Genomic DNA, 24,259 nt, shown 5'->3' on the forward strand with positions numbered 1-24,259 from the left:
AAATGTCAAATGCCAGAAAATGCGATTAAAGTAATTTATTATGAAAATTCACAAATACCTTTTATTCTATTATCAAAAGTGTCCAGCAGAGTAATCAGGGTCATCTTCTAGTTCTTCTTCTTCACCTAGAAGCTTTCTTCTCCTTGCTGCCCTTGCTTTTTTTGTATTAAATTCAGCTGCATACTGAGCCTTCCTTACTCGCACGCTGTCCAGAAGCTGAAGACCTCTGATGGTGTTGATACCAGGAGCAATGCCGAGCCTTGCCATGACCTTTAGCCTACCCATATGACCATCATTGAATGAAATAACAGCATCACTGACTCCCCATTTCAATGTTTTTATCCCAACAAATACATTCTTAGGTACACGAGTCCAAATGAGGTTGTTGAACGACTCGTTTTGATTCTGGGTACAACCATGAAGACATTTTCGCAGAAGATCAGGATGCCCCAAGTCTCTATATATTGGTTTAATTACTTCCATAACAGCCAATGGAATATAATTTTTATGGTGATAAGGATCCCCAGTAGCTTGAGATTTTCTATAATTGCACCATGACTGAGGACCATCTGGACAAGCAAAATGTTGAGGATTATCATCAGTTGATGATCGATGTAAATATGTGGCCCATACAGCTTGTCTCATTTCCTGCAAATTATTTGCATTATTTCTTATTGCCATACCATAGTATTGTTGTAATTCATTTATAATTTTATCTGACAGGCGACCTCTAATGGTTTTACCATCTGACAAAATTTTGTCCTTCAGATTCTGTTTCAGTTTCCTTAGACGAGTGCCCATTCGTTTCTGAACATGACCGACACATTCTAGTTTAGTTATTGTCTTATTGACATATGGCATGGATTCTGTAACACTTTTGTATGCCTTGGAGTCCCCATCTCCAAGGAATTTTGTGTAAAATACTCCCCGTTCTTTTTCTGATCTGCTAAACATTTTCACAGCAGCGGCAGCCTCCATGCCTCCACTCGTACCTTCATAATTCTTGCTACATATGTGAGCTGCTTCTATCTTACCAGATGCACAATGGTAACAATGTTTAGTGAGCACTTCATAGTCCAAAACTTTACCGCTGTCCACACTAGTAACAGTAGCAACAGCATTTTTGGATGTGTGACCCCTTTTCTGCCAGGTTCCATCAAAAGCAACAGGGATATCTGGGTTTCCTTCATTTATATATTTTGCTTCACTGGCAGCAGCTTTCATTGATAAATCTGCTACAGACTGAACAGCATCTCCTATCACTTCAGTGTAATTGTCAATTTTAGCAGGTGGAGGTGGAAGATTCATTATGGCACAAAATGTTTGAGCAGCAGTATGTCCTTTACCAATTGCTCTCATTGCATACATTAGCCTGATATTACTCTCAAACAAATTGCTACTGCATGTTTTAGAGCTCCAAAAACAGGTCTCATTTTCACAACTGGCACAAACTATAGCAATTTTGCAGGAAAGTCCTATAGATTTTGTTATGTTCATATCAAAAGAACCTCCACAAAGATTACAACACAAACATTTCTTCATAAACTCAGTAAAAACAGGAAAGTCGACTAAAACATATTGTTCATTAGAAGCTTCATCTGTAATTTCACTTGCACAGTTTGATAACTTCTTTTTTGATGCACTGGTGGGCGTGTCTCCTTCACACATCTCAGCTGTACAAACGTCAGAACTTTCACCAGCATCAACAGGTGCTGAAGCAGAATCACTTGAACAAACGTTATTTGTAAATCTATTACCGCGAAACTTTCGCTTTTTAAATAATGATGCACTCCTAGGCATCGTAGAAACTACGCACTCACCACTGAAAGTCAAAACAAGACAGATAACAAACTCCAAATGAGCGACAAACTAAACTCGAGGCTCAAAACAAACACTCACAGATCAAAAACTGAACAATAAACACAGCTAGTCGTAAAAACAATGGTACCTATGGAAGGATCAAAGATTCTACAACTGAAGAGTGAAATCCACAGCCTTCTATATGTAATGTTTTCGGAAATGCGAAGATTTAAATGTGTACAAATCACAAGATGGGTAACTTTGCTGGGCGCACATGTAATTTTGAAAAATTAAATAAAAATACTTCCAATTGGAATTTCTTAACAAATTTTGCACCATTTTAAGCAGAAAATTTCAAATTAAGTTATAAGGTTAAAAACTGAAAATGTGAATTTTTTCCATTTTCCGGCATTCCAACTCCCCTTAAGCTGCTTTAATTTCTGTATCCACAATGTAGTGGAAGACAAAGCTTCCACGTATTTCTGGACAGAGGCACAAGCAGGTAGAGGATGTATTTGGCATTATCTGAAAAATCTTCAATAGCATGTAATGAAATTCGCCTGCTGTAGTGATACTTGTGGGGGACAAAAGCGAAGTTTCAATCTGTCTCTTATATTGCTGTATTATTGTCACAATCCAGAGATTAGTGTCGATACAACTGAGCTGAAATATTTTGTATCAGACACTCTTTCATGGCCTGTGACCAGGATTTCTCATATATAGATAATGGAATGAAGAAAGAACAATATATTTTTGATGCTGAAAGTCTTATTAGAATTACTGGGGTGGCAAAGACGAAAGGAAACAAATTTTAAGTAGCTTATCTACAGGAAGACGATTGTAAAACAACCAAGCCTTTGAAAGATATAACAGTTAAGAAGAAAATATGTATGGACGGTGACAAAATCATCTGGCTGAAGATAAAGTGGCTGAAATTTCACAAGGAAAAACCTTTTGAAATCGTTCCTGTGAAACAGGAAATCGATAAATGCCATACAGGTCCATGATTTTCAAGAAAACCAGAAAAGGACGTCAAATATATCAACCAGGTTTCGTCACGCTTTTGAAGTTATGTGAGGTGAAAAAACTTACAATAACACGTGCTAAAGCTAAAGATTTAAGGAAGCTGACGAAATATGTTCCTCCCATCCACCACGGCTTTTATGAAGATATTATTAATTCACAGGCTACACTTCCAGAATCTGATAAAGACATATCTTTGAGTGAAGAAGGCGAAACTGAGTGATTGCTTGCATACTGGGAGAAATGTCTAGGAATTTTTGTAGTATTACCTTAAAAAGTTACATTATTTTGACTACTAATGTCAGTAAAGAAGGAAGTTGTACTTTGCATCTGATGTTTGTAGCAAAATGTGAAATAAATGTTGCTTAATTTCTTTAACACATAATGATTATTTAATAGAAACAGCTTTAATTCCATCGTTTTTCTTAAAACTATGATACTATAGGTTACTTCATTCTTCCAATAAACACATATTTTCTTCGTAGAGATCAACACTGACGTATAAAAGTAAAAAAAAAATGTGGAATACACCAATAAAACTTCAATTTTTTCTTGGCGGTAAAGTGGTGTGATCCACAATTTTGGCACCGAAAATGCAAGTTTTAAGTTCATGCTGAGACCAAATATTTACATTTAATAATATCACTCAAAGTAAAAAAAGCAACTTTGGCAGCAGTAATAGTTAATTTATACTGTTTATTTAACTGTCACTCCTTTTTTCTAAAAACAGGAAACTTATAGGTTACATCATTTCTGCAGCAAACCCCTTATCTGTCCCGTGTGATAATTCCAACGTATCCTTTTTTTTGGCTGCTTTTTTTAATTAACGGCACTCCAGTTAATTTCCTCTTATCAAAATTTATTTTTCAATTACCACTAAAAGACCGTCACACAAAATAGAGAGAACTTCCTTTTTTGAAAATAACAATTCAACTGGCGACTAACGTTATGGGCTCGAACTAAATTTCATGAACGTACTAATTTTTTGTTTGTTTTATTTTTGATGAACCAACTGTATCGATTGAGTACTGAGGAAATGGATGTTGAAGGGGAAAAAAGATTTGTATTGTAGATGATGAGCCTCACCTCCACTCCACGCTGCAGTTCTGCATAAAAGGTACGGTCGCTTGCATTTTGCCATCAACGGAGTCGCGCTCGAGATGCCGTACGAAGAGAATCGTGTTACTGCGAGGGGTGTGGCGGATCGCCGCCCGGCGGAGCCCGCTCAGGCGAATGTCGGCGGCCCCATCCGGCCCTCCACTTAAGACGGGTAGGCAGATGACTCAGGTTTACGCATCGGATTACCCACAGGATTTTCGCGAGCTCTGTACCGCGGAGCTATTCCTCATTATTGACTGACTGGCACATGCCCATGGTTATCCGGGCAGTGCCTTTGACGAAAGGTGCCTCCGCGCCTATAGGACGTACCAGCTGCCACGGGAGTTTCCTCTGTTGCCGTGCGACCTGCGGTGCGCGGCTACGCAAGAGGCGATTGTAGCATCGGGAGCCCCGCCGGATGCAACAACTCAAGATGTTGTTGTCCCGCCGGAGGCGGCCCCGGAGGGTGTTGTGCCACCAGAACTGGCTAATCAAGTAGCCACTGCCCCACTGGTTGCCCCATCGGTCAATCCCAGCCAAGAAGCCGCTACTACGGCAGTTTCTGCCCCACATGGACAGACTGACCAAGGCTACACTGACTGTACAGGACAAAATTCGGCTCCAGATGCACTGCATATTCCAGAGGCAAATCTAGAATCACTTCTATCGGCGGAGACGCCGATACTGACGATTCGACCGCAACCACTTCTTTACAAGACAGGGGGCAAAACAAGAACAAGGCTGCTGTTGCGGCGCTCACGGCAGCCACTGAAGACTGTTTTACTGCCCCTAACCGGAGGCGTACTGTCAAGCCCAAACCGCTCGAGCAAGTGCAACCCCCGTCCCTACCTACGTCAAATCGATTTGCAGAGGCGCCTAAAGAGGTGATGGAAGCTGAGCCCGCTGCTCAGGTGCGAAAGCCATCCCGACCACCGCCGGTAGTCATGAAGTGGACAGAGGACCTCATGAAATTCCCGCGGATGATCAAAGAGGTCGTCGACGTGAAGTCATTCAAAGTTACTGGAATGACCTTTGCAAGGTCATCACCTCCTCCACTGATGAACATAAGAAGCTTATGGACTTCGTTAGGGCACAGGCGCTGCATTTTTACACGCACAATCCATCAAACTTCTGAAGGTGGTCATCCGCCACCTCCGCCTTAGGATGGACCCCAACCACGTGAAACAAGAGCTCACGGATGTGGGCTACACAACCCGCACTATCGAGCAGATGACTTCCCCAGGATGCACAAGATAATGCCGTTGTTTCTCGTTGTCCTGGTTGACAACTAGGACGACCGCAAGATCTTCCAGTCAATCGTAGACATTCATGTTTCGGTAGAACCCCTCCAGACCAAGGGGAAGAGGCCGCAGTGCTACTCTTATCAGGGCGTGGATCATGTGGCCTACAACTATACCATGGCTTTGCCCTGTGTGAAGTGCGCAGGCCTGCACCAAAGTAAAGAATGTTTCAAAAAACATGAAGATCCCTCTCAATGCTGCTAATGTAGCGAGCTGCATGTGGCTAGCTACAGGGACTGCAGCGCTTTTAAAATACGCAAACGTGGCATGGCGGCACGGAAAGTGCAGCCTGGTGTTAGTTTTGCGGGCATTGCTAAGGGGCAGACTGCAGAACAACAGGTTCCACCCCATGGGGAGCGCCGCAAACCTTCCCGGCCATTACAACTGGCCGAAAGTACTCAGGCTGTTCCTAACGTTGCCAGGGCACCTCCCCCAGCCAGTGCTGAGGATGGACGGGCTGCTCCTGCTATTCAGAACCCCGCTCACGACCAGAGCCAGTCGAGCCCTGGCCCCCCAGGCACCTGCGCCCTCTGCTGCGAGCGCTGTTGCCAGTGATCTGCAAGCTCTACTGCAGACCTTAAATAGTATTATGTTTCAACTCCTAACACTTGTCTCCGCAGTCACGACGGCCCTCCAGGCCGCCGTTCAGTCCCCCACTCATGGCAAATAATAACATTCATGGCCTGACCGTCTGCGTTTTTAACGTTAATAGTCTCCTGCTACAGCAGGGGGAATTTCGGGAATTTCTTCGCGACAAGGCAGATGATATCTGCCTCGTCTGCGAGACATACCTAAAACCAGGTATCCAAGTTAAGGCAGCAAACTACTGCTGCTATCGCACAGACCGGCTGACTGCTGGCGGCGGTATACGTTAGGTCGTCGTTGCGGCACTTTCCTGTGCAATTGCCCCAGCTAGACATCCTTGAAGCCACTGGTGTGATAGTGCACACCACAATCGGAAAAATCACCTTAGTGGCAACCTACCGGCTTCCACGGGGTGTACTGCAAGAAGCTGACTTCGACAGCCTGCTGGCCATGGGGGGAGGGGGGGAGGGGGAGGGGGGTGCGGGGGGCGACGAGGCGACTTTTCGCCGCAGGGGACTTCAATGCGAAGTCCATTCGATGGAACTCTCACCTCACCAATGTCAGCGGGCGCCGACTGGAATGCGTTGCCCTGCCACATGGCGCCATTATTCTGGGGCCCTTTGACCCCACTATTTACCCAGTTTGTGGACAACCTGATGTGCTCGACATCGCCATTCTGAGGGGGTCGGTTCAGTTTACGTCTGTCACAACGAGGACAGATATGATCATGTACGAGTGATCTTTGACACATACGTCGTCGGTGCGGTGGGATAGAAGCTGGCTGACTGACCAAAAAAAAAAAAAAGTGTGTGAAATCTTATGGCACTTAACTGCTAAGCTCATCTGTCCCTAAGCTTACACACTACTTAACCTAAATTATCCTAAGGACACACACACACACCCATGCCCGAGGGAGGACTCGAACCTCTGCCGGAACCAGCCGCACAGTCCATGACTGCAGCGCCCGCAACCGCTCGGCTAATCCCGCGCGGCGGCCGACTGACCTACAGAAAGGTCGATGTCGAGCGCTTTCAAACCGAGGTATTGACGTACCTTCCTGATGCGCCTGATCCTGTGGAGGTAGGAGCCGAAGTAGCCATTGCCTCTCTAGATCAGGCACTTCTATGTGCTGCAGACGTTGCCACTCCAAAACGTCCCCACCCCCGCAGGTTAGGTCTCGCCGCCTCCCACAATCAATTCTAGAAGCCATTGCAGCCAAAAACTGCCTTTTTCGTGAGTGGCAACTCATGAGGCAGCCAGTGACGAAATATTGCATAAACCGCATGCGACGTGCCATCTCTCCGGGGGTCCAAGCACACCGCAACAGGGCTTGGACAGAACTTGTCGAGTCCCTTGACCCGGACAGTGGCAGCGCTTGCCGAATAGTGCGCGGCTTCCTGCGCTGGGGGCAGTGTGTTCCCCCACTGCTGTCTGGCCAAGACTACCTCTGTGAGCCGGACGCCAAGGCCAGCACCTTGTCGGATACCTTTGGAGCTAACTTCAGGCCTTTGGTCTACATTGTTGACGAGGCCCACATCAAGCTCATGGAGGAACGTCTTCCAGCCTTCCTTGCTGCAAGAGAGGAAGATGACGGCATTGACCCCACTGCCACCGAAGGGGTCGCTTCACTGTTTCGGGTGCTTAACGCCCGCAGCGCCTGTGGCAACGACGGCATCCCAAACTTACTACTCCGAAATCTCTCTCTGGAGTTTCATCCATATCTGGCGGATATTTTTAACCATATACCTGCTTCGGGTGCCGGTCGGGGTGGCCGAGCGGTTCTAGGTGCTAAAGTCTGGAACCGCGCGACCGCTACGGTCGCAGGTTCGAATCCTGCCTCGGGCATGGATGTCCTTAGGTTAGTTAGGTTTAAGTAGTTCTAAGTCCTAGGGGACTGATGACCTCAGAAGTTCAGTCCCATAGTGCTCAGAGCCATTTGAACCATTTTTTTTTGCTTCGGGTGATTACCCTTCTGTATGCGGAAGTGATGGCCATCCCAAAGCGGGACAAAGAGCCCCGGCTGTCGTCCAACTATAGTCCCATAAGCCTTCTTCCATCCCTCTCGAAGGTATTCGAGAGACTATATGTGAAGTGGCTCCTTCAACACGTAAGCCAGGAAAAGCTTCTCCTGGATGAGTAGTTGCAGCAGACACGCCACGTCCCACCAGCTCCTCCATCTCTTGGAGCCTGCGATGAGGGTGCTGGAGATGAGGGAATAGCTCAGGGCGTTATTCCTAGACGTCTCCCGTGCCTTCGACTCCGTGTGGCACGATGGTCTCCTGAGGTCATATCTCCCCAGCAGGACTTCCCACGTCCAGGCAGACCAAGGAATATCCACCGTCAGGCCCATCTGTGCTGGAGTACCACAGGGATCCGTACTTTGCCCCCTGCTCTACTTGCTCTTCACAGCTGATGCATTGCAAGTGGACAGAGTGGAGTTGGCCCTCTACGCAGATGATACTGCCCTGTTCACTCACAGTATGAATGTGCACCACATGGGACGCCGCCTAAGGCTGAGAGGCACTTGGTGCTTGGGCCACCAAGTGGCGTCTCGAATTTAATACTGGGAAGAGCGAGGCAGTTTCCTTCACAAGGCCAAAAGTACCGGTACCTCCTAATTTGCAACCCCTTCACATCGCGAGAGGCCCCATCCTGTGGTCCAAAACTGTGACATATCTGGGTGTGCGACTAGTCAACCTTGCCTCCACGCCACGGCATCACGCTGTATCTGGCACTGGTGCGCCCAGTGTTGGAGTACGTGGCTATGGCTCGTACAGGGACTGGGCCACCAACCACACGACCGGCCTACTACCCGTTGGCCGGACCTGTTGTGGAAGTGACCCACTTCCCAACAGCCCCAGGTAATACCCCCATCAGCCGAGAGGACCCACACAACCGATAGGGGACATTCCCTTCCCACATAGTTTGGACCTGCAGGCACAGCACGCAAGTGTTTATCCCGCCCCCACACGTGCCTTAGGATGGCACGTTAGTCAGCCAGGCGGTCAGTCATTTTGCCATCGCAGTATATTGTAGTAGCCCTGCCGTGCATAGTCTCATCAGTTCGTGGTCAGAAGAATCATTTTATTGTGCTTTCACCGTAGAATAGTGTAGTTATTATTGCACTGCGGCATAGAATGAGAGCTATCGGTAAGCAGCGCGCAAGTTGCAATCAAATTTTCATGTGTTATGTTAAAGCTATCTTGTTCTTTTGCAGGTTAGGTAATTTCATTGTTGTGTCTATAAAGTTTCGTTTAGTTATTCAGATTATATCGAAGGAAGATTCCATCTCTAGGCATAGTTGTTTGTGAAATGACCAAAATTAGTAAATTCGCAAACATGGACCCTGTACAAGAAACTACTAACGAAGTTGCCGGCGTTAGCAATGTTGCATCTGACTCAGTAGCAATAGAAACTGAACCAGATAATGCTGCAGCAGATGTAACTGAGCAGTCTCAATTTGCAGGGGGTACCGAACAAAGCCCTGCACCCACTGCAGACCCTTTTGCAGCTTTATTGTCCACAGCTCGCGGTCGTGCGGTAGCGTTCTCGCTTCCCACTCCCGGGTGTCCGGGTTCGATTCCCGGCGGGGTCAGGGATTTCCTCTGCCTCGTGATGACTGGGTGTTGTGCGCTGTCCTTAGGTTAGTTAGGTTTAAGTAGTTCTAAGTTCTAGGGGACTGATGACCATAGATGTTAAGTCCCATAGTGCTCAGAGCCATTTTGCAGCTTTATTAGACAGAATCGCACTCTTGATGAACGAATGTGATGAAGCACAATTTGCAAAAGAAAAGAGAAAGCACAAGCTGCTAGGATAAGAGAACACGATAATACGCTCATTAAGCAAATCACAGAATAAAACGGTGAACGCGATGATACGCAAGCGACAAAAGAAAGAGAACGCGAGAACTGAGAGAGAAAGAGAAAGCGATGAAGCACTAGCAGCGAAATAAAATGCTGGCCTTAAAAGTATTAAGAAATAAGTCTCAGCAATGCAAAATGTCACTAAAGAACTGACCGAAACAGTAACTCAATTAATGAGTGATGTCAGTGCTGTTGCAAACTGCTCAGAAGCCATTGAAGAGTCAGTGCAAAGGGAGCAAGAAAAGACGGAAGAGTCCGTGGCGCAATTAGCGCTGGTGGTAAATAGTTTATTTCTCGAACCGGATCCAGCTGCTACAGCTAAAATAGCTGAGCAAAGTGGGACTATAAATAAAGGGTTCGATAACTGGTTGAGAGAAAAAGACAAAATTATAGGTGATCGGATTAAATCCGAAGTAAAGACCGCGATTCCCAGCGCTAGCGACGAAGAAACCGCAGAATTAAACAAAAGTAAGAAAATAATAGCCACCGAGATAGAGCAACTTAAGCAGGTTGTGACGGACGAAATACCAAAGTGGCGTGAAAAAATCACGACCCAAATCCAGAACGTTCGTCGTGTTGCGTAAACACTACCCCAACAATCTCGTAGTGAACCGCAGCCGGACGTACACATGAGTGACGGGTATGAATCTGATCCGGAATGTGCAGGATCAGTTTAAGAAGAGTATCAGAGAGAGCACCCCCACATACAATAATCGCCTAGAGCGACGGGAGCGAACAGTTCTTTGATGAGCATTTTAATGGATGAGAGCCTATTAAAATACTGGCAGTTTCAAGTATTCATACCAGATAAGAAGCCAGTATTCCCGATTGGATTTATCCGGTCATTTAGGAATGTGCTCCCTAAAACATGGCACGAACGACAACGCATATACACTCCTGGAAATGGAAAAAAGAACACATTGACACCGGTGTGTCAGACCCACCATACTTGCTCCGGAAACTGCGAGAGGGCTGTACAAGCAATGATCACACGCACGGCACAGCGGACACACCAGGAACCGCGGTGTTGGCCGTCGAATGGCGCTAGCTGCGCAGCATTTGTGCACCGCCGCCGTCAGTGTCAGCCAGTTTGCCGTGGCATACGGAGCTCCATCGCAGTCTTTAACACTGGTAGCATGCCGCGACAGCGTGGACGTGAACCGTATGTGCAGTTGACGGACTTTGAGCGAGGGCGTATAGTGGGCATGCGGGAGGCCGGGTGGACGTACCGCCGAATTGCTCAACACGTGGGGCGTGAGGTCTCCACAGTACATCGATGTTGTCGCCAGTGGTCGGCGGAAGATGCACGTGCCCGTCGACCTGGGACCGGACCGCAGCGACTCACGGATGCACGCCAAGACGTAGGATCCTACGCAGTGCCGTAGGGGACCGCACCGCCACTTCCCAGCAAATTAGGGACACTGTTGCTCCTGGGGTATCGGCGAGGACCATTCGCAACCGTCTCCATGAAGCTGGGCTACGGTCCCGCACACCGTTAGGCCGTCTTCCGCTCACGCCCCAACATCGTGCAGCCCGCCTCCAGTGGTGTCGCGACAGACGTGAATGGAGGGACGAATGGAGACGTGTCGTCTTCAGCGATGAGAGTCGCTTCTGCCTTGGTGCCAATGATGGTCGTATGCGTGTTTGGCGCCGTGCAGGTGAGCGCCACAATCAGGACTGCATACGACCGAGGCACACAGGGCCAACACCCGGCATCATGGTGTGGGAAGCGATCTCCTACACTGGCCGTACACCACTGGTGATCGTCGAGGGGACACTGAATAGTGCACGGTACATCGAAACCGTCATCGAACCCATCGTTCTACCATTCCTAGACCGGCAAGGGAACTTGCTGTTCCAACAGGACAATGCACGTCCGCATGTATCCCGTGCCACCCAACGTGCTCTAGAAGGTGTAAGTCAACTACCCTGGCCAGCAAGATCTCCGGATCTGTCCCCCATTGAGCATGTTTGGGACTGGATGAAGCGTCGTCTCACGCGGTCTGCACGTCCAGCACGAACGCTGGTCCAACTGAGGTGCCAGGTGGAAATGGCATGGCAAGCCGTTCCACAGGACTACATCCAGCATCTCTACGATCGTCTCCATGGGAGAATAGCAGCCTGCATTGCTGCGAAAGGTGGATATACACTGTACTAGTGCCGACATTGTGCATGCTCTGTTGCCTGTGTCTATGTGCCTGTGGTTCTGTCAGTGTGATCATGTGATGTATCTGACCCCAGGAATGTGTCAATAAAGTTTCCCCTTCCTGGGACAATGAATTCACGGTGTTCTTATTTCAATTTCCAGGAGTGTAGTTCGTAGCGTCGCACATTCAGGCGATGGGGCCTTGTGGGCGGCACAAGCTGTCGAGAATTATGATACATATAGTCAGTTTGAAAAGGCATTCCTGTAGGTATATTGTTCGGCAGCAGTACAAGACAGATTACGAAAAAAGGTCTTTCTGCCGAAACGATACAACCCGAAACTAGGAGGGTTACGCTGGTTGTGCGACGAGCCGGTGTCACAGAAAGACATGCTCTGGGTGTTAAAGGCAAACTTGCCACATAATATCCGAGAAAAATTAATTATAGTTCCGGACGAGGACCTAGAACATTTTCTTTCTGTGTTGGACAGTGTCGATTTGATAAAAGAGGATGTGAGAAGGAGCAGCCAGCACCAAGAAACACGAAATGTTAGGTGTAATGGACATGGCAACATTTACCATAACAACCGAGGCTCACACCATAACGGTCATGCGTCGCATGCCGGTACATCAACAGACGGTGACGGTAATAGAAATGGTCAACGAAAATAATCATATGCGCAAAGACCGTGCAAGAACAACAGCAGATACCACCCTCTGTACAATAACAGGAATAACAGCAACGGTTACAGAATCAATAACAACAACCGGAACCGTAATTACCAGTGGCAAGGTAATGCGTCAAACGCGCACGCCCAGAATCGAAATAATGACCGATCTGACAGGCAAAATGTGCGCATAGTTGAGATGGCAGGTGTGATAACCTCAACTACGACGCCATCGACAAACTAAGTGCGGCTGACAAGGGGAAGGCCTCAGACACGGCCAACCGATTCGGCTCAAATTTGGCAGATCGCTTGCGGACAACCTAAAACGAAGGAATCGAAGATATTTTGGGTCAATACCCCTGCGTTTTTGAGAAAATCACCACTAAAGGTTATGACGAGCAATCGACTCAAAATTGGCGGGATCGATAGATAATTGTAAATAGAGCATTTTCATCATCAGGTATGGGGTCCGCAAACGCAAACTTTTCCAGAAATCGGGGAAAGAAACTTTTACGACAGCCGCTTCCGTACCCCCATGGTAAACGCTTTTCGCCGACAGCAGCGATAGTCGCCGGCACGGTAGCTCGGAGTGTTCGGTCAGAGGGCTAGCTGCCCTCTCTAATAAAAAACTGAGTTAACGGCTCAACACTGAACTTGAACGGGTGTCATGGGACATCCACACCGAACAAGTGAATCGAACAAAACAAGAACGATTAAAAAAAAAAAAAAAAAAAGTAGCGCAACGGCCAAGGTAACTGTCTGGGATTCGGAGAACCCGGGTTTGAATCTCGAAGAAACCTAGCGGATGTTCTTCTTTTCGTTTGTATTTTTCCATATCTTAATTGATAGGGATAGGAGGGTTTATAAGATAAGTAAATCAATAAGGAATGATAATATTAAGGTAGGCAAATAAATTTCTCAAACGCCGAGAAACAGAACTGCCTGCTTCCGGTAGTGCGTTGATAATGCATCTGTCTTGCTACACTTTTACAAACCAAAACACAGCATCGGTAACTTCCCGCTTGCCATCGTCTTTGACAGGCTCCCAACTACATATTACAGCGCTAGTCGAAGGGTGTACATCCACCATTATTCAGATTATGCAACTGAAAGAAATGACACAACAAACAATAACTAGTTACTACGGCATAAACAGACGAGCTAATTACTACAAACTACATACAGTATTCATATGTTACTTACGGAAGAACACATTCACAAAACGTATTTCATTCAGCGCATTAAAGGTGGAAAAATCACTACATGTATCCGCGGGATTCGCGGCAGCCTAATGACGGAAAACAATTCTTTCCGATTGACCTCTATTAGGCTCGTGCTGGACACCTTCACTCTTCCAGGTGCACAACTATGATATGAAGAAGAGGCAACCGGGACAATGTAACTCTCCCCGCGTGCATTCTGTCCCGTGCCTAGCTGTAAACAAGCGTCGCGCGGTTGGTTATCTGTGATCCCTCGTGAGGAATTTGCAGCACTCTTTCTCGGAGTTGTTTCATGTGACAAGGCTTAAAACTTTAATACTTTACTAACTCGCGGTGTTTGTCAAATTAATTTGTCTAACTTATTATTATAATTCCTTATTGATTTACTTACCTTATTAAGCCTCCTATCCCTATCAACTGAGATATGGAAAAGTACAAACGAAAAGAATAACATCCGCTAGGTTTCTTCGAGATTCCAACCCGGGTTTTCCGATTCCCAGCCAGTTACCTTGGCCGCTACGCTATCGGTACTGTCGGCGAAAAACGTTTACCATATGAATACAGAAGCGGCAGTTGTAAAAGTTTCTTTCCTCGATTTCTGGAAAAGTTTGCGTTTGCGGGCCCCATACCTGATGATGAAAAATGCTCAATTTACAATTATCTATCGATCCCTTCAATTTTGAGTCGATTGCTCGTCATAACTTTTAGTGGCGATTTTCTCAAAATTAAGGGGGTGTTGACCCAAAATATCTTAGAGTCCTTCGTTTTAGGCTGTACACAAGCGACCTGCCAAATTTGAGCCGAATCGGTTGGCCGTGTCTGAGGCCTTCCCCTTGTGAGTCTTGCTCCCTGACGGCAGCCCCGGGCGGAATGGGGGTAGAACCGTGCTAGAGCCTGTGCATGCACTGCGGTACAATGACGACCAAGACATGAGGCAGGAGTTGTTTGCAGATAAAGGAACAACTTCCGAACGGAATCATGAATTCGTACAGGCTGCTGTGAAAGCCGTAGCTGGAGGTATTCGTACAATGCTCATTTTTGACACTGATGCGAGTACGAATGTTATTGAAGCAAATTTTTTCCACTTGATCACGCAGCATCGAAAAGTACCGGCGTTACCAGTTCAGAATTGCGTGGTATCCGGTGCTATTGGCTCCGGAGACCTACGAGTTACAATATAGGCACAAATAGGTATTAAATAGGAGGGCAAAGCCGATAGATACACGTTCCTCGTCATGAGAGGTCTCACTGTGTCCTGTATCGTAGGCATTGACTATATGAGTGATAGGGACGCAGCTATCGACTTTCCCCATGGTCAATGTCGTTTGAGTATTGGAGGAGAACTAAAAATTCTGAACATAATTAAAACAAAAGGTCGGTGTACTAGGCTGTGTGAAGGTATTCAAGTGAAAATCATAAATAGAAGGATGCTATGAGTGCAAGACCATCCTAGGTACCGTAGCCTTGCACCAGATGAACAGGATAGCCAGCAGTACGACGTAAACTCTATCTCCATTCAGAATAACGAGGAAGCAACGTATTTGTTGGACGAACAGAGGCAAGAGATACGTTCAGGTCTTTTCCAAAAGGCCTGGCATCATAAAAGGATACGAATACCGGATGGACGTATACCCCCATAAGACCTTTGCACATGCAACCTAATCCGTCCCGTTGTCTAAGCGCGAGGCTGTCAAGCAGGAGCTTAATAAGATGAGTCAGTGGCGCATCATCGAAACATCTTTCTCCTCCGACAGCAGCCCTCTCTTAGCGGTGTGCAAAGTAGGTGCAGGGGTGTGCCTTGTCCTGGACGCAAGGTCAATCAACAAGATTATAGTCCCAGTGAGGACTCGACCCGAGAGTTTAGAGGAACAATTGCAGAAATTTCATCGGATACAGTACTTTTCATCATTCGACATGCACTGCTCGTACTGGCTAGTGCAGCTAGCAGAAGAATCTAGAGAGTACACTGCTTTCATCTTTGCTGGCAGGTCTTACCAATCTAGAGTTTTGCTCTTTCGGCCTTAATGTAAGCCCCAGCGTGTTTATCTCTGCCCTGGACACGGTCCTGGGGCCGGGATTGCTGGATCGAGAAACACTGTACGAGTGGCGTTTGAAAAGTCCGTGCAAAAATAAAACTACTTATGTGTTTGGGGCAAACATTTTTTATTTTTCGACATAGTCTCCTACTAGACTTATACACTTCGTCCAACGCTGTTTTAATTTGTTGATCCCTTCCAAATAATAGGAATTGTCCAAGTCTGCAAAATACCTATTAGATGGAGCAATCACCCCCTCGTTTGAATAAAATCTTTGTCCCACCAGTCAGTTCTTCAAATTGGGGAACAAATAGTAGTCTGAGGGAGCCAAGTCTGGAGAATAGGGGGGGGGGGGGGGGGTGAAACGAGTTTGAATCTTATTTCCATTAATTTTCCACAACTGCTGAGATGTGTGCTGGTGCATTGTCGTGATGGAAAAGGACTTTTTTGCGGTCCAATCGCCGGCGCTTTTCTTGCAGCTCGGTTTTCAAACGGTCCAATAACAATGAATGATATTCACCTTTAATAGTTTGCCCTTTTAATCGATGAAGATTATCCCTTGCAAATCCCAAAAGACAGTCGCCATAACCCTTCCGGCCGAAGGAATAGCTTTCACCTTTTTTGGTGCATATTCTGCTTTGGTAACCCATTGTTTAGATTGTTGTTTGGTCTCAGGAGTATAGTAATGTATCCATGTTTCATCCACAGTGACGATACAACGCTTAAAGTCCTGCGGATTCTTCCTGAACAGCTGCAAACTATCTTTGCAACTCTTCACGTGATTCCGTTTTTGGTCAAGCGTGAGCAGTCACGGACCCCATCTTGCAGATAGCTTTCTCATGTCCAAATGTTTATGCAAAATAATATGTACCCGTTGGTCGAGATGCCCGCAGCACTAGCAATCTCACGCACCTTAACTCTTCTGTCATTCATTACCATATCATGGATTTTATCAAAGATTTCTGGAGTCGTAACCTCCACAGGGCGTTCAGAACGTTCAGCATCACTTGTGCCTATATGGCCACTCCAAAAATTTTGAAACCACTTGTAAACTGTTCTAATCAAAGGTGCAGAGTCACCGTAATGTTTATCAAACTTCTCTTTAGTCTCCTGAGGCGTTTTGCCTTTCATAAAGCAATGTTTAACCACAACACGAAATTCTTTTTCGCCCATTTTTTGACAATCACTCGACTTCCTTGATTCACACGAATGCCAAACGCAAAGAAATAGACCAATATGGCTGAAACTTGGTGTGCGTTCTTTCCAAAGATGCTACTAACTAAACATAACCTCGATAAGCGCCGGTGGTGCCATCTCTCCGACTCTGCACGGACTTTTCAAATGCCCCTCGTATGTGGACGATTTGCTAGTCGCAAGGACGATTTGCTTATCGCAACGCCCACGTGGGAAGAGCACCTAGATGTGCTAGATAGGGTGTTCAAGAAGTTCTCTGAGTTCAGTGGAACAGCCAACTTAACAGAAATCGGAGTTTGCCAGAGATAAATTAAAATTTCTTGGACAAACTGTTTCTCCCACAGGCATATAACGTGATCCAGAAAAGATTGATGCAATTCCCATCATCTGCCACTAAAAAGCAACTTAAATCTTTCCTTGAACTTTCACCATTTTTTCGCCGTTTTATACCTGATCAGTCAACGAATGATCCTGATCTTTTAAATTTACTGAAAAAGAATGTGGTTTGGCATTGGTTGAGCAAATGCCAGCAGGAGTTCGATAATATCAAACAGAGTTTGGTATCAGCGAACATCCTGCATCACCCCAATGTGACTAAAGATTTCTGAATAGCAACTGATGCTTCCTGTTCCAGTTTAGGAGCGTCCCTCTTACAGGAGGAAAACACAGAAGGTAAGATAACGCACAAAGTCATCAGTTTTGAAGTCATGTCCTGACTGAATGTGAAAGATCTTGCACCACTACAGAGTTAGAAGCATTAGACGCTGTGTGGTCTTTTAGGAAATTTAATTAGTACATCCATGGTAAAGTTGCATCAACATCTAGCGTGGTGGACGCTGCTACTCCAGGAATATGATTATGAGAGCGTGCATATAAGTGGTAAGGAGAATGTTGCAGCAGACGCACTCTGTCGTTTATCACAAGGTTTACCTGAGTATTCAGACTTAGTGGAACAAATATCCAATTTCAAAATTATGTTGATGAAAGACCCTTTACATGCCAGTATTATTTAAATATGTGTACAGGATGCAGATGACAGATGGACCCAAGTCAGATGTATGCTTGCCGAGTTGTCGCACCACAAGGTGTGACATACCTTACTTTACTGCCCATAATGACGTGCTTCTTCACAATCAACACAGGTAGCTGAAGTCATGGTGTGTCTCCACACCAGACAGGTATAAGGAACATGTGCTGGCCCGCATCTCGTGGTCGTGCGGTAGCGTTCTCGCTTCCCACGCCCGGGTTCCCGGGTTCGATTCCCGTCGGGGTCAGGGATTTTCTCTGCCTCGTGATGGCTGGGTGTTGTGTGATGTCGTTAGGTTTAAGTAGTTCTAAGTTCTAGGGGACTGATGACCATCGATGTTAAGTCCCATAGTGCTCAGAGCCATTTGAACCATTTTTTGAACATGTGATATGATACACCCATATCGCATGGGGCACTTCGGGGTGAAGAAGTGTAAGAGAAAAATTGAGTGTACTGAACCTGCACTGGTGTGCACATAAATTACTTTACACCTGTAAAGTTTGTCAGCGTTGTAAGACTTCTAATATTTCCAATAAAATAAAACTGCATCCGATTATCTCTAACAAACAAGGTGAGGTAGTGGCCATTGACATCTCTGACCCCCAACCCCAGACGACAGGAGGTGTCAAATACAGTGTCGCCTTGTATGACCTCTCCTTGAAATATGTACATTTGCATGCCAATAAATCAGCAACAGAGTACACGAAGGAACTTGCCCCCCTTCTTGTAGCAGTGTACCGTAGGTCTCTAGAAGAGCGTAGCGTTCCAAAAGATTAGAAAAGTGCACAGGTCATCCCCGTTTTCAAGAAGGAACGTCGAACAGATGTGCAAAACTATAGACCTATATCTCTAACGTCAATCAGTTATAGAATTTTGGAACACATATTATGTTGGAGTATAATGACTTTTCTGGAGACTAGAAATCTACTCTGTAGGAACCAGCATGGGTTTTGAAAAAGACAATCGTGTGAAACCCAGCTCATGCTATTCATCCACGAGACTCAGAGGGTCATAGACACAGGTTTCCAGGTAGATGCCGTGTTTCTTGAATTCTGCAAGGCGTTTGATACAGTTCCCCACAGTCGTTTAATGAAGAAAGTAAGAGCATATGGACTATCAGACCAATTGTGTGATTGGATTGAAGAGTTCCTAGATAATAGAATGCAGCATGTCATTCTCAACAGAGAGAAGTCTTCCGAAGTAAGAGTGATTTCAGACATGCCACAGGGGGATGTCATAGGACCGTTGCTATTCACAATATATGTAAATGACCTTGTGGATAACATCAGAAGTTCACTGAGGCTTTTTGCAGATGATGCTGTAGTATATCAAGAGGTTGTAACAATGGAAAATTGTACTGAAATGCAGGAGAATCTGCAACGAATTGACGCATGGTGCAAGGAATGCCAATTGAATCTCAATGTAGACAAGTGTAATGTGCTGCGCATACCTAGAAAGAAATATCTTTTATCATTTAGCTACAATATAGCAGGTCAGCAACTAGAAGCAGTTAATTCCGTACATTGCCTGAGAGTAGGCATTAGGAGTAATTTAAAATGGAATGACCATATAAAATTAATCGTTGGTAAAGCAGATGCCAGACTGAGATTCATTGGAAGAATTCTAAGGAAATGCAGTCAGAAAACAAAGGAAGTAGGTTACAGTACGCTTGTTTGCCCAGTGCTTGAATACTGCTCACCGGTGTGGGATCCATACCAGATAGCGTTGATAGAAGAGATAGAGAAGATCCAACGGAGAGCAGCATGCTTCATTACAGGTTCATTTAGTAGGTAAACTCCAGTGGAAGACTCTGCAAGAGAGACGCTCAGTAGCTCGGTACGGGCTTTTGTTGAAGTTTCGAGAACATACCTTCACAGAGGAGTCAAGCAATATACTGCTCCCTCCTACATATATATATCGCAAAGAGACAAAGAGACCGTGAGGATAAAATCAGAGAGATTAGAGCCCACACAGAGGCATACCAACAATCTTTCTTTCCATGAACAATATGAGACTGGAATAGAAGGGAGAACTGATAGAGGTACTCAAGGTATGCTCCGCCACACACCGTCAGGTGGCTTGCAGAGTATGGATGTAGATGCAGATGTAGAACAGCAGTGCCCATCATTAAATGAATCCATGGAGATTTCTTTCCTAGGTTCAGGATGCAAGATGCTATTCTATCCCATAATGCACCAAATTTCACTGACAAGATGTGGAGAAACTTCTTAAAGGAAAATGGTATCCACCAGATATTAATAAGCAATTTCCATCCTGAATCAAATCCCATGGTAAGGATTTTATGGGAATTCAATAGATTCATTCGAACATATACATAATGAAAAAACAAACCAAATGGGTGGAATCTGTTTCACCATTCAAGCAGGTGGTACACAATCTTCCCCGCACAATGACACAACTTATGCCAGTTTCTATTATCTTCAATACTCAAGAGAGGAATGAATAGGTCAATTCTCTGCCAGAATATTCTGCTGATGAATTATCCAGAGAGGAACAGATCAGATGAATACTTCATGCCATTAATGCTGCTGCACAGATTAGGAAGCATGCTTATGATAAGAAGATTGGCAAAGTGCAAGAGTATAAAGTCAGAGATCACATCCAAAATCTTCTTTATTTCTAAGGCAGAACAAGAAGTGGCAAACTTTGTACACCGACCCATAAGAAATTTTACACATTCCTCATGAAGGCAGTTGTTTGCTTGCCTACCCAGAATCTTGGAAGATCAAAAGCTTATATTATCAAAATGATCTCAAGAAATATGTACAAGGATGAAGAGAATTCATATTTACACATGTCAACAATGGTGTGCAGCATTTTGCATTATTTTCCTTGTTATTATTATCTGTGTTATCTTATGGATTTTGTATTTATATATTTGTTAAGATAGACAGAATATGGACTATAAAAAGAACAGAGACTGAAATAAACCGGATTTGACTAATTAATGAGAAAGCACAGTAGTGCATACAGTGTACATACTAGTCTAATGCAGAGATTGTTAAGAGTCTTGGTATCCACTTCCTGTGTTTAGCTGTAAGGTATTTCTTACATTTCCTTGTTATATATTTTATATTTATTCCTAGATTAATAAGTGTCATTCAGACAATGTCACTAATGAACTGAACAAAAACATCTTCAGTGCTTACAGAAAATATACATGAACTGAAATGAACTGAGAAATGTTGCCAGTAAAGTAAATTGTCAGTATCTGGCATAAATACTGTACATAACTCTGTAAATAGTTACTTTAGGGTGTATTGCTATTTCTATCTTTTATGTAAACAGCTCTATGACTATGCAATTATGTTACTGAGTCCTATTAATGTTTCATTAAGGTTAAAAAACCTTTGATTGAGTCATTTAAAGAATGTTTTATGAGGAGATTTCTTATCAACGTATTTGCTCCATGAATAGCATATTATCATATTTGGCACCAGAGATGTGCTGCAGAAATAATAACATGCACAGATCTATGTAAATAATAGATTGAATTTTTTGAACTCATTGTTAGTAAGCATTTAGTTAACTTCTATGCATTTTCATTTTTTCCTGATGTTTGTTTATTGTATACATCTATATGCATTTTTCTGTAAACACACTTCATGACACTGATAACACTGTAATAAAGTAGTGTTAAGAGCAATTAATGTGCCTTGCTGTAAGCATAATTCTGTAAGACCATGAGATGAACCAATTATGCTACGCAAGACACGGGCTTGACACATGTTATTTTTGAGGCATATTTAATTTCACAAACACAAATTTCAGGTTTAGCTTCCCTCTTTTTGGTAATCTCTCTTGCTTTGTTCTCCACGAGCAGTTTTCATTTGCCTTGAATTTCACCTGTACCAGGCAACATGGAATGGTCGTGGCCTCATATATATGTTGACAATGACCTTGCATGTATGAGCCACTCAGCAGGAATGTTAAACCAGACTGCTGGAGTAAATTCTATACCAACACAATATTTCTGTGCAGGCATAGTTTCAATGTAAACAAGTTTAAAATGCTTATATTTTATAAATAGTTAGGTATTTTGTATATCAATGTCTAATATTCAGGTAGCAGGGATTCACTTGTAATTAAGATGGAAACATGCAAAAGTGACTGTTTACACATGATGCGAATAGTGCCACAATGACAGGTTTCACTATTGAGTGGACGTGGGGCACTCAAGTGAGTGTGAAATGTGGAACTTCGAAGTGTTTATGAAACTTATAATCATGCGAAAGAGATGATGAATAATGGCTAGGTTCAATCTTACCATTTGTGGGCTGTATGTAGCAGCTGACGGTTCCCTCCATTATATATATATATATGACTTACCGAACAAAAGCGCTGGCAGGTCGATAGACACACAAACAAACACAAACATACACACAAAATTCAAGCTTTCGCAACAAACTGTTGCCTCATCAGGAAAGAGGGAAGGAGAGGGGAAGATGAAAGGAAGTGGGTTTTAAGGGAGAGGGTAAGGAGTCATTCCAATCCCGGGAGCGGAAAGACTTACCTTAGGGGGAAAAAAGGTAAGTCTTTCCGCTCCCGGGATTGTGGTTGCTTCATCAGGAAAGAGGGAAGGAGAGGGAAAGACAAAAGGATGTGGGTTTTAAGGGAGAGGGTAAGGAGTCATTCCAATCCCGGGAGCAGAAAGACTTACCTTAGGGGGAAAAAAGGACAGGTATACACTCGCACACACATATATCCATCCGCACATACACAGACACAAGCAGACATTTTGACATTCTGCTTGTGTCTGTGTATGTGCGGATGGATATGTGTGTGTGTGTGTGCCTTCTGGTTTCTGTACAAATTGTAAATAGTCTTTCACTCCCTGTATTTTACCCATGCCACCTTCAGAATTTGATAGAGAGTATTCCAGCCAACATTGTCAAAAGGTTTCTCTAAGTCTACAAATGCTAGAAATGTAGGTTTGCCTTTCCTTAATCTATTTTCTAAGTAGAGTCAGTATTACCGTATGTGTTCCAACATTTCTACAGAATCCAAACTGATCTTCCCTGAGGTTGGCTTCTGTCAGTTTTTCCATTTGTCTGTAAAGAATTTGTGATAGTATTTTGCATCCGTGGCTTATTAAACTGATAGTTCAGTAATTTTCACCTCTGTCAATACCTGCTTTCTCTGGGATTGGAATTATTATATTCTTCTTGAAGTCTGAAGGTATTTTGCCTGTCTCATACATCTTGCTCACTAGATGGTAGAGTTTTGTTAGGTCTGGCTCTCCCAAGGCTGTCAGTAGTTCTAATGGAATATTGTCTACTCCCGGGGCCTTCTTTCGGCTCAGGTCTTTCAGTGCTCTGTCAAATTCTTCATGCAGTATGATATCTCCCATTTCATCTTCATCTACTTTCTCTTCCATTTCTGTAATATTGTCCTCAAGAACATCGCCCTTGTATAGAGCCTCTATATACTCTTTCTCCTTTCTGCTTTCCCGTCTTTGCTTGGAACTGGGTTTCTATCTGAGCTCTTGATATTCATGCAAGTGGATCTCTTTTCTCCAAAGGTCTCTTTAATTTTCCTGTAGGCAGTATCTATTTTACCCGTAGCGATATGTGCCTCTACATCCTTACATTTGTCCTCTAGCCATCCCTGCTTAGCCATTTGTACTTCCTGTCGATTTCATTTTTGAGACGTTTGTATTCCTTTTTGCCTGCTTCATTTACTGCATTTTTATATTTTCTCCTTCATCAATTAAATTCAATATCTCTTTTGTTACCCAAGGATTTCTATTAGCCCTTGTCTTTTTACCTACTTGATCCTCTGCTAGCTTCACTATTTCGTCTCTCAAAGCTATCCATTCTTCTTCTACTGTATTTCTTTCCCTCATTCTTGTAAATCATTCCCTAATGCTCTCCCTGAAGGTCTCTACAACCTCTGATACTTTCTGTTTATCCAGGTCCTATCTCCTCAAATTCCCATATTTTCGCAGTTTCTTCAGTTTTAATCTACAGTTCATAACCAATAGATTGTGGTCAGAGTCCACATCTGCTGCTGGAAATGTCTTACAACTTAAATCTGGTTCCTGAATCTCTGTCTTATCATTATATAATCTATCTCAGACCTTCCAGTATCTCCAGGCTTCTTCCATGTATACAACCTTCTTTTATGATTCTTGAACCAAGTGTTAGCTATGATTAAGTCATGCTCTGTGCAAAATTCTACCAGGCAGCTTCCTCTTTCATTCCTTACTCCAATTCCATATTCACCTACTATGTTTCCTTCTCTTCCTTTACCTACTATTGAGTTCCAGTCACCCATGAC

The sequence above is a fragment of the Schistocerca piceifrons genome, chromosome 4, assembly GCF_021461385.2.
Source record: "Schistocerca piceifrons isolate TAMUIC-IGC-003096 chromosome 4, iqSchPice1.1, whole genome shotgun sequence".
NCBI classification, from domain to species: domain Eukaryota; kingdom Metazoa; phylum Arthropoda; class Insecta; order Orthoptera; family Acrididae; genus Schistocerca; species Schistocerca piceifrons.